The sequence below is a fragment of the Sapajus apella genome, unplaced genomic scaffold (genome assembly GCF_009761245.1).
Source record: "Sapajus apella isolate SASKATOON/1434 unplaced genomic scaffold, GSC_monkey_1.0 scaffold1, whole genome shotgun sequence".
Classification (NCBI taxonomy): domain Eukaryota; kingdom Metazoa; phylum Chordata; class Mammalia; order Primates; family Cebidae; genus Sapajus; species Sapajus apella.
In genome coordinates this window covers 40,843,973-40,854,601 of record NW_022436941.1, presented here as the reverse complement: position 1 = coordinate 40,854,601, position 10,629 = coordinate 40,843,973, and the positions used below count along the sequence as shown (strand labels likewise).

General features: G+C 33.3%; 1 non-coding gene across 1 annotated transcript; it reads right to left on the bottom strand.

The window, feature by feature from the left end:
• Window positions 1-10,286: 10,286 nt before the first annotated feature.
• Window positions 10,287-10,394, bottom strand: LOC116554308. The gene has a single exon (XR_004270161.1). It is a non-coding gene; the product is annotated as a U6 spliceosomal RNA (small nuclear RNA).
• Window positions 10,395-10,629: the final 235 nt, after the last annotated feature.

Here is a 10,629-nt window from a genome sequence, read left to right as displayed (position 1 = left end):
ATAAATTGCTTTTCTTTTTGTTTCTGAATTATTGCAGTAACAATGTATCCAAAGCAGAAAATTTGATGATTTAGTTAAGACAGGCTTCTACTTGGGGACTTCCATGGGGCCTGTCCCATTTTCGTCTCTTGAACAAATCTTGTACTGTGGAAAACAATACAAATAATAATAATAATTTTAAAATCCAGAAAATAAACCCAATAATGATAGCAGAGAAATATATGATAATAATATTTTCCATAATTTTGATAAAAATAGGGGCTAATTATAGTGACAGAATTTCCCATATAGATGTAAAAATTACAAACCTTTAGCCTTGTGTATATATTTTTTAATATAGTGCATGATTCTTAATGCCAATGACAGATATGATTAATGCTGAAGAACTGTGTAAAGTAGCTATCACTGCCTTGACTAATTCATTTGCAATATTTAGACATTTGAAAGAACTATGTTTAAAGAATTGTGCATAATAATCACAAATATTCCACAGATGAGAAAATTGCAGAAATATAGAGAAGAAAATATATTAACGATAAGAATTTACTGCAGGTTCACGAAAATATTATTTGTGCTACAAAATGGGGTTTTTAATTTTTTAAAAAAGCTTTCCATTGAAACTTATTATCAATGCAAAAAATTAACCACATTATAGTTACCATTTTCTGTAATAGATTTCAAGTACAATTTTACTTGTCTTGTTTTAATTATAGAAATAAAATATACATATATACTTTGAGTCACATATATATGATTTATTCATATTATGAGCAAAAATATCTACATTCTTTTAAAACAATGATTTTTTTAAGTGTCTTTGGCTATGGGATATTTTTTTCAAATAAAATTTTGCTTTTAAAATCAACATGCTTATAGTACCATCCCACTTACAAGTGAGAACATGTGATGACTGGTTTTCAGTTCATGTGTTAGTTTGCTGAGAATGATGGTTTCCAGCTTCACCATGTCCCTGCAAAGGACATGAACTCATCCTTTTTTATGGCTGCATAGGATTCCATGGTGTATACATGCAACATTTTCTTTATCCAGTCTATCATTGATGGACTTTTGGGTTGGTTCCAAGCCTTTGCTATTGTGAATAGTACTGTAATAAATATACATGTGCGTGTGTCTTTACAGTAGAATGATTTATAATCCTTTAGGTATATACCTAAAAATGGGATTGCAGGGCCAAATGGTATTTCTAGTTCTAGATCCTTGAGGAATCACCACACTGTCTTCCACAATGGTTGAACTAATTTACACTCCCACCAACAGTGTAAAAGCATTCCTATTTCTCCACATTCTCTCCAGCATCTGTTGTTTCCTGACTTTTTAATGATCGCCATTCTAACTGACATGAGATGGTATCTAATTGTGGTTTTGATCTGCATTTCTCTAATGACCAGTGATGATGAGCTTTTCTTCACGTCTTTGTTGCCTGCTTAAATGTCCTCTTCTGAGCAGTATCTGTTCATATCCTTCACCCTCTTTTTGATGGGGTTATTTTTTTTCTGGTAATTTTTTTTAAGTTCTTTGCAGATTCTTGATTTTATACCTTTGTCAGATGGATAAATTGCAAACATTTTCTCCAATTCTGTAGGTTGCTTGTTCACTCTGATGATAGTTTCTTTTGCTGTGCAGAAGGTCTTTAGTTTAATTAGGTGCCATTTGTCAATTTTGGCTTTTGTTGCTATTGTTTTTGGTGTTTTAGTCATGAAGTCTTTGCCCGTGCCTATGTCTTGAGTGATATTGCACAGGTTTTCTTCTAGGGATTTTGTAATTTTAGGTCTTATGTTTAAGTGTTTAATTCATCTTGAGTTAATTTTTGTATAAGATTTAACGAAGGGGTACAGTTTCAGTTTTATGCATAAGGCTAGTCAGTTTTCCCAACAACAGTTATTTAATAGGGAATCATTTATTCATTGCTGTTTTTTCAGATTTGTCAAAGATCAGATGGTTGTAGATGTGTGGTGTTATTTCTGAGTCCTCTGTTCTGTTCAATTGGTCTATATCTCTGTTTTGGTACCAGTCCCATGTTGTTTTGGTTACTGTAAACTTGTAGTATAGTTTAAAGTCAGTGTGATGCCTCCAGCTTTGTTCTTTTAGCTTAGAATTGTCTTGGCTATACAGGCTCTCTTTGGTTCCATATAAAATTTAAAGTAGATTTTCTAATTCTCTGAAAAAAGTCAATGGTAGTTTGTTGGAGATAGCATTTAATCTATAAATTGCTTTGGGCAGTATGTTCATTTTTACAATATTGATCCTTCCTATCCATGAGCATGAAGTGTTTTTCCATTTCTTTGTGTCCTCTCTTACTTCCTTGAGCAGTAGTTTGTAGTTTTCCTTGAAGAGTTTCTTCAGGTACCTTGTAAGTTGTATTCTTAGGTATTTTATTTCCTTTGTAGCAATTGTGAGTGGGAGTTCACTCCTGATTTTGCTCTTTGTTTCTATTATTGGTGTATAGGAATGCTTGCGATTTTTGCACATTGATTTTGTGTCTTGAGATTTTGCTGAAGTTGTTTATCAGCTTAAGATTTTGGGATGAGAAGATGGGGTTTTCTAAATATACAATTATGGCATTAGCAAACAGAGACAATTTGACTTTCTCTCTTCCTATGTGAATACCCTTTATTTCGTTGTCTTGCCCAATTGCCCTGATCAGAACTTCCAATATTATGTTGAATATGAGTGGTGAGAGAGGGCTCCTTGTCTTGTGTCAGTTTTCAGAGTGAATCCTTCCAGCTTTTGCCCCTTCAGTATGATATTGGCTGTGGGTTTGTCATAAATAACTCTTATTATTTTGAGATACGGTCCATCAATACCTAGTTTATTCAGAGTTTTTTTGCATGAAATGGTGTTGAATTTTATCAAAGGCCTTTTCTGGATCTATTGAGATAATCTGTTGTTTTTCTCATTGATTCTGTTTACATGATAGATTATGTTTATTGATTTGTGTTATGTTGAACCAGACTTGTATCCCAGGCATGAAGCCAACTTGATCATGGTGGATAAGCTTTTAATGTGCTGTTGGATTCAATGTGTCAGTATTTTATTGAGGATTTTCATATCGATGTTCATCAGGGATATTGGCCTAAAATTTTCTTTTTTAGTTGTGTCTCTGCCAGGTTTTGGTATCAGGATGAGGCTGGCCTCATAAAATGAGTTAGGGAGAAGTCCCTTTTTTCTAATGATTGGAATACTTTCAGAAGTAATGGTACCAGCTCCCCTTAGTACCTCTGGTAGAATTCAACTGTGAATCTGTCTGGTCCTGGGATTTTTTTGGTTGGTAGGCTATTAATCACTGTCTCAATTTCAGAACTTGTTATTGACATATTCAGGGATTTAACTTCTTCCTGATTTAGTCTTGGGTGGGTGTATATGTCCAGGAATTTATCCATTTCTTTTAGATTTTTTAGTTTATTTGCATAGAAGTCTTTATAGTATTCTCTGATGGTAGATTGTATTTTGTGGGATCAATAACGATAGCCTCTTTATCATTTTTTATTGTGTCTATTTGATTCTTCTCTGTTTCCCCCTTTATTAATCTGGTTAGCAGGCTATCTATTTTGTTGATCTTTTTAAAAACTGGCTCCTGGACTCATTGACTTTTTGAAGGGTCTTTCATGTGTCTATCTCCTTCAGTTCTATGCTGATCTTAGTTGTTTCTTGTCTTCTGATAGCTTTTGAATTTGCTGTGCTTGCTTCTCTAGTTCTTTTAATTGTGATGTGATGGTGTCAATTTTAGATCTTCCCTGCTTTCTCTTATGGTCATTTAGTGCTATAAATTTCTCTCCAAACCCTGCTTTGGCTGTGTACCAGAGATTCTGATATGTTGTGTCTTTCTTCTCATTGTTATGTGAGAATTTGATCCTGTCATTCAAAATAACCTAGCTGGTTATTTTGTCCATTACTTGACACAGTTTCTTCACAGTGTCCATGGTCTGTACAATTTGCTATATTTTTGCAGGGCTTCTGCTGGTTTTTCCTTTCCATGTTTAGTGCTTTCATCAGGAGCTTTTGTAAGGCAGACCTGGTGGTGACAAAATCTCTTAGCATTTGCTGGTCTGTAAAAGATTTTATTTCTCCTTTGCTTATGAAACTTAATTTGGCTGGATATGAAATTCTGGATTGAAAATTCTTTAAGAATGTTGAATATTGGCCCCCTCTCTCTTGTGACTTGAAAGGTTTCTGCTAATAGATCAGCTGTTAGTCTGATGGGCTACCCTTTGTGGGTAGTCAGATCTTTCTCTCTAGCTGCCCTTAACATTTTTCCCTTCATTTCAACCTTGGTAAATCTGATGATTATGTGTCTTGGGGTTGCTCTCAAAATCGAAGACTAAATATACTTTAGGGAATGGCAAATGTCGGTTTTTGACTCCTTGCACATTTGGATCAGAAAAACATGCTCTTGGCCACCGAAAAAGTATGGAAATATCCCTGTCCCTAATGAGATAAGCCTGCCATGGGGGATGAGCTATTCCCAGAATGGACTGATTAGGTTTGGGTTGCTTAGCATGGTAAAAGTTTGCAGTGTATTCTCCCATAGCATTTCCCTCCTTTTGGGGATCCAGAATGTAATATAAAAATGGGACACTTATTTTTGGGGATTTGTTTTTGCCTTCCAGCTGTGCCTAGTTATTGGGCCCTAGAAATTGTATGCTTTCCTGGTCCTGTTCCTTGAAGGTCTCTACTCTGAAGCCAATTTAAAAAATTAACAAATGTCAAATGAAAAATCCTACAATACTGGATCTTCTTCTGTCTGTTTGCATAGTTATGTATGTGTTGTCTTTGTGATATATATATATATATATATATATATATATATATATATATATATAAAGCAGCTCTAATTTATTGGCTTAAAGAAAAATCAAATATTTTGTGAGAAAAACAAAACTAATGCCTTTTAGTTCATGTGACTTCAGTGTTAGGAAATAAAGAGTTTTAAAGATTATATGTAAAATAAAGACATTTGGTCTAAATCAGGCAGGTCAAATATTAGGTTAGGCCTGGGGACATGTAAAATTAGCTATGCTCAAAACAGTTGGACTTTATTAGCACTTCTGTCTGATGTCCTAGGCTCCAAACCTAATACATAATTAAAATTGCTTACTAACCAGACTTTACACCAAAAGTCGCTAAGAGTTAACAGTGTAACATGTACTTGAAACTACTGAAGAAACAGTTTTACATGCAAGGTGCATAAGAAAAGTAAAATGTTATTTTACTAAAAGATTATAAGGCATATGAATGTAAATTTTTGCCTTATTTAGAGAACTAAAGAATTATTTTAAATTAGATAGGACAAAGCTAAATGTTTGAGCAGATTGTTAAAAGTTTGTGAAAAATTAATTGTAAAAGAGATTCTGTGTATGAACATGTTGGCTAAATTTAAAGCAGTATTGTGCGTTTTTTTCCCATAAACTTAACATTGGAATAAAAGCATAACAGGGTTTTCTTGGAACACTGATCTGCTCCTTAACAAAAATTATAAAGGGTTATAAAATGTTTATGAGAATCTCACCTTATGTACAAACTGATTAAGATTGGCTAGATTATTCTATAAAGTTTTGTTTAAAAATGGGATGAAATTAATAGTACACTAATGCAAGGGTAAAATTTGGCTTTTTCTTGAATAAGATTTTCAAGTGATATTAAAGGATAATGAAATATTTTTGTTTGCTTTTACAATAAACTACAGTAAAAAGAAGGGAAAGACAAGAGACAGATTTTTTTGGAAAGCTAAGTCTTCCCTCTATAAATGATGAAATGTTTTTGCCTTTCTTAAAATTTTGAGTTATCATTTTGGCTAAATGAATGACTTACATTGACCTGGAAATATATTTTATTATGTCAAGTGTTTTAAACCTTTAACATATTTGATCCAAAAAAGGGAATTTTTTAAAACAATGGGAGACCATTGTTTTGGACTCAGCTTATGTACTAGGCCCCAACAAACCAGACCAAACCAATATGGTATCATCCATGTTAAACGGGACATAATCAAACTAAAACTTAAGGAAACGCATAGATCCTAGACTAGACCAAGTTTTGTTTTCCTTATGTAAACAGTACATTGCAGCATAAGGAGGTACCTTCTACTTGGTCCTTGTTCTTCCTTGCAAAATCCACTGTTATACTGTTTCCAAGTGGGGTTCAAAGCCAATGGGGATAGTGACATCAATAACTAAAGTTTTGGTCAATCTTTCAAGATTGAGAAGATGATCAAAAGGGGGGAATTGTTAAAACAAGTTTTAGCCTAAAGCTTCGTCTTTACATATTTAAGTTTGACCTAAAGGTTTCTCTGTATATCATGAACTATAGCAAGTAGAGGTATAACCAGACTGTAGCCAACACTTGTACCAATAACTGAATTTTGCCAATTAAATGCAGCCAACTGTTCAAACCATGTTCAAATAAGGCAAATGTCAAACTATAATCAGTCCACCTGTTTCTATACCTCATTTCTGTTTTCTGTACATCATTTTTCTTTTTCTGTCCATAACTTTTCTTCTACCATGTGGCTATGCTGGAGTCTCTGAGCCTACTCTGGCTCAGAAAGCTGCCCAATTCACAAACTGTTCATTGCTCAATTCAACTCCTTTAAATTTAATTCAGCTGAAGTTTTTTTCTTTTATCAAAGAATATTGTGTGATCTGCTGGTGGGTTTCACTATTTATAATTAATCATTTTGGCTGTGGTGCATTTCCACTTTACTTCTGCAGTGCAAGCTACCTGACATTGCTTGTTCATTTTATTCTTTTTTGTTTGATTTTTCTACCCAGCTATTCCATCATCCCTGTGATTTACATTTTTGAACAGTAAGCATTCTTGGGAACTCTTCATATTCCTGCATTGAGGAAAGGGATTTTTGAGCCTTTTTAATAGTGGCAATTATACATGGCTGATAAACTAACTAGACATTGTGTTTTATTGCTAAACATTCCAGTTGTTATTATGGATATATTATTTAAGAAACAAAGAAGCAAGCTTGCATGGTATCAAAGCTCACTCATGAGATTGATCATTATTGGTGGAAGAGGGAAAAATCCTATAGTCGGCTACTAAATAAGTGGCAGAGACTATATATAAGAACAGAGAATATGACTAGAAGAGAAACGCAGAAGTCATTTATTTAAAGCACAGATTTTACTCTGTTTTTCATTATATTGTTCCATACTAAAAAACAGAGCTTTGTTTTACTTGTAAAATTCTGTTTTCTTACCTCTAAGTGATAGTGATGAATTTTGAAGGCCTCTTTTTGTGAGGTGTTTTCAGTTCTATATAACCAATGCTTAGGAGCTTTTTGAAGAGTCTTTCAAGCTTGGTATCATTTACAGTATTAGGAGTCATCTTATTTAAACTTCCATGTACTTCTGAGAATTTTGTATTGGTTCCATCTTATAAACTGATTTGGTAGTTTGATAACAGTATAATAATATTATTTAATGTTAAATATGTTGAGGGAATCCTTACCAGCTGCCAAGCTTGTTGTAATTCCAGATGGGTTTCAGATATTTTAAAATTCTGTTATTAATTTTTCAATTCTTTTGACCATTCTTATGACTTGAATAATCTGCATGTAGCTTTGGACCCATAATTATAGTTTAAAATGTAATTTAAATGTTAAAATATTTAAAACTGGAGAAATCATAAATTATAATAAAATCATAATAGTCATTTCAGAGTTTTTTTTATTTCCTGTCATGGAACACCTGAACTTAAACATTTAAAATATGTATTTTTAAACTATGGAACTATTTATAAATTAATGAGCCACAAATTTGCTAGGAAGTTTAACAATTTTATAAGTCATTTTTAAAGCAATCATAATAAAAGAAAAATATGTTGTTAGTATGTGCCAGGCTTATTCTCCAAAACACTATTTCTGTGAGCACCTGTGACTTAGACAAAAGCCCCACATTCCACCTTTCCTTCTGTGTGAAAAACAAATCTGTGCCTTCATATGCAATGCCTCCTTGCCTGATACAAAAGCAGTGCTTCACTGAAGTTAAAAACATGGGCTTTGAGTCAGGATGGCTATTATTAAAAAATCAAAAAATCATCACTAATCATCAGAGAGATGCAAATAAAAACCACAGTGAGATACCATCTCACACCAGTCATAACGGCTATTGTTAAAATGACAAAAAATAACAGAGGTTATTTGGTGAGGTTGCAGAGAAAAGGAAATGCTTATACACTGTCAGTGAGAGTGTAAATTTGTTCAACTATTGTCAAAAACAATGTGGCAATTTCTCAAACAGCTAAAAACAGAAATTCCTTTCAGTCTATCCATACCATTCCTGGGTATATATATCCAAAGGAATATAATTTTTTTTAACCATAAAGACACGTGTATGCGAATGTTCCTTGCAGCACTTTTCCCAATAGCAAAGATATAGAATGAACCTATATGTCTCTCAATGACAGGTTGGATAAAGAAATGTGGTACCTATACACCATAGAATACTATGCAGCCATAAAAAATGAAATTATGTCTTTTATGGGAACACGGATGGAGTTGGTGGCCATTATTTTTAGCAAACTAAAGCAGAAACAGAACAAATACTGCATGTTCTTGCTTTTAAGTGAGAGCTAAATGATGAGAGCACATGGACACATAGAGGAGAACAACACTGGGGTCTACTTGAGGGTGAAGGGTGGGAGGAGGGAGAGGATCAGAAAAACTAATGAGTACTAGGCCTAGTACACAGTAACAAAATAATCTGTATAGCAAATCCCCATGACACAAGTTTACCTATATAACAATCTTGAACAGGTACCCTTGAACCTAAAATAAAAGTTAAGAAAGGACAAAATTGATTTGGAAAAGAACTCAAGTGCTTCTCTTGTCCCTCAGTATTCTTTTCTGTGAGCAGTGATGATAACACCACTCTATAACTTGCTATGAATTTACAGGGATTAGATTATATGATACATCTGAAGAACCTAGTATATGCCTTACATATTTGCATGCATGTAAATAATGACAGATATTTTTAAATTATAATTTTTCCATGGGTGGTCATTTCTTTGCATATTTTGAAGGAATTTACCACATCAACATTCTGGTTTCTAAATTAAAATATTTACTAATTTCCCAAGTAGCATTATATCTCAAAATCAATATAAGATTGATCTATAGGAAATGTATTCTGGGTATTTTTCTTTTCACATAAAAAAAAAATCATCTTAACACTCCAGGTATGTCAATGCCTTTTATTAGTTCCACAGATGCCAATTATTGCTTTAGAAAGATACTTCATATTTATACTGTAATTTTACATTCTCCAGAGCAAATGATCAAGGTGAATATTTCATTTTTATAAATAATTTAAATTTTTATTTTAGATTCAAGGAGTACACGTTCAGGTTTCACATGGGTATATTATACGATGCTGAGGTTTGGTGTGTGCATAAATGAGCATACAATTCAAAAGGTAGTTTTTCAGCTTTGTCTTTCTCCCCTTCTTGCCACTTCTAGCAGTCTTCAGTATCCATTTTTCCTATCTTTATGTCCATACATACCCAATGTTTAGCTCCTGCTTATAAATGAGAACATGTGGCATTTGGTTTTCTGTTTCTGTGTCAATTCACTTAGGATAATGACCTACAGTTTCATCCCTGTTGCTTGAAAATATATTATTTCACTTTTTTAATGGCTATGTAGTATTCCACGGTGTATATATATATTACATTTTCTTTATTCAATCCATTGTTTGCGGGCACCTATGTTGATTCCATGTCTTTTTTATTGTAAAAAATTCTGTCTTTTTTTAAAATAGAACAATCTGTTTTCCTTTGGGTATTGCCCAATAATGGGATAACTGGGTCAAAGGTAGTTTGTTTTGAATTTTTTGAGATGTCTCCAAACTTCTTTCCACAATGGCTGAACTAATTTACATTTCCCCCCAATAGTACATAAGTATTCCTTTTCTCTGCAGCCTCACCAGCATCCATTATTTTATGTCTTTTTAGTAATAGCCATTGTGAACAGTATGAAATAATATCTCATTGTGACTTTGATTTGCTTTTCTCTGATAATTAGTGATTTAGATCATTCTTTCATGTTTATTGGCTACTTGTATGTCTTCTTTTAAGATGTGTCTGTTCATGTTCTTTGTCCATTTTTAGTATTCTTTTTTTGTTGTTGTTGTTGTTTTGCTTGTTGAGTTGTTTGTTTAAGTTTCTTAAAGACTCTTTATAGTAGGCCTTGGTTGGGTGCAAGGTTGGTGAACATTTTCTCCCATTCTGTGAGCTGTTTTTTTTTACTCTGTTGAAAAAATATAAAATGCTTCATGAATTTGCATGTTTTCCTCATTCAGAGGCCATGAAAATTTTCTTTATTTCATTCACAATTTTAGTATACGTGCTACCAAAGTGAGCACAACTATTCCATTCTGAGGGGTGAAGGGTCAGAGTAACTAAGGATGAAAATGTCCAGGAAGATTCCTGAGAAGAGAGTGTGGTTCTCCAGCTGGGGTTCATGCACAGCTACTCCTTCTTCCCAGTTTTTCTGCTCAGTCTGAAAGGTGTCAAATGCATTTTATTACAATCAACTTTTCTCTTGACAGTTTTGATAACTCCAATTAAGATGTATTTTTTAGTATTTACATGAAGATT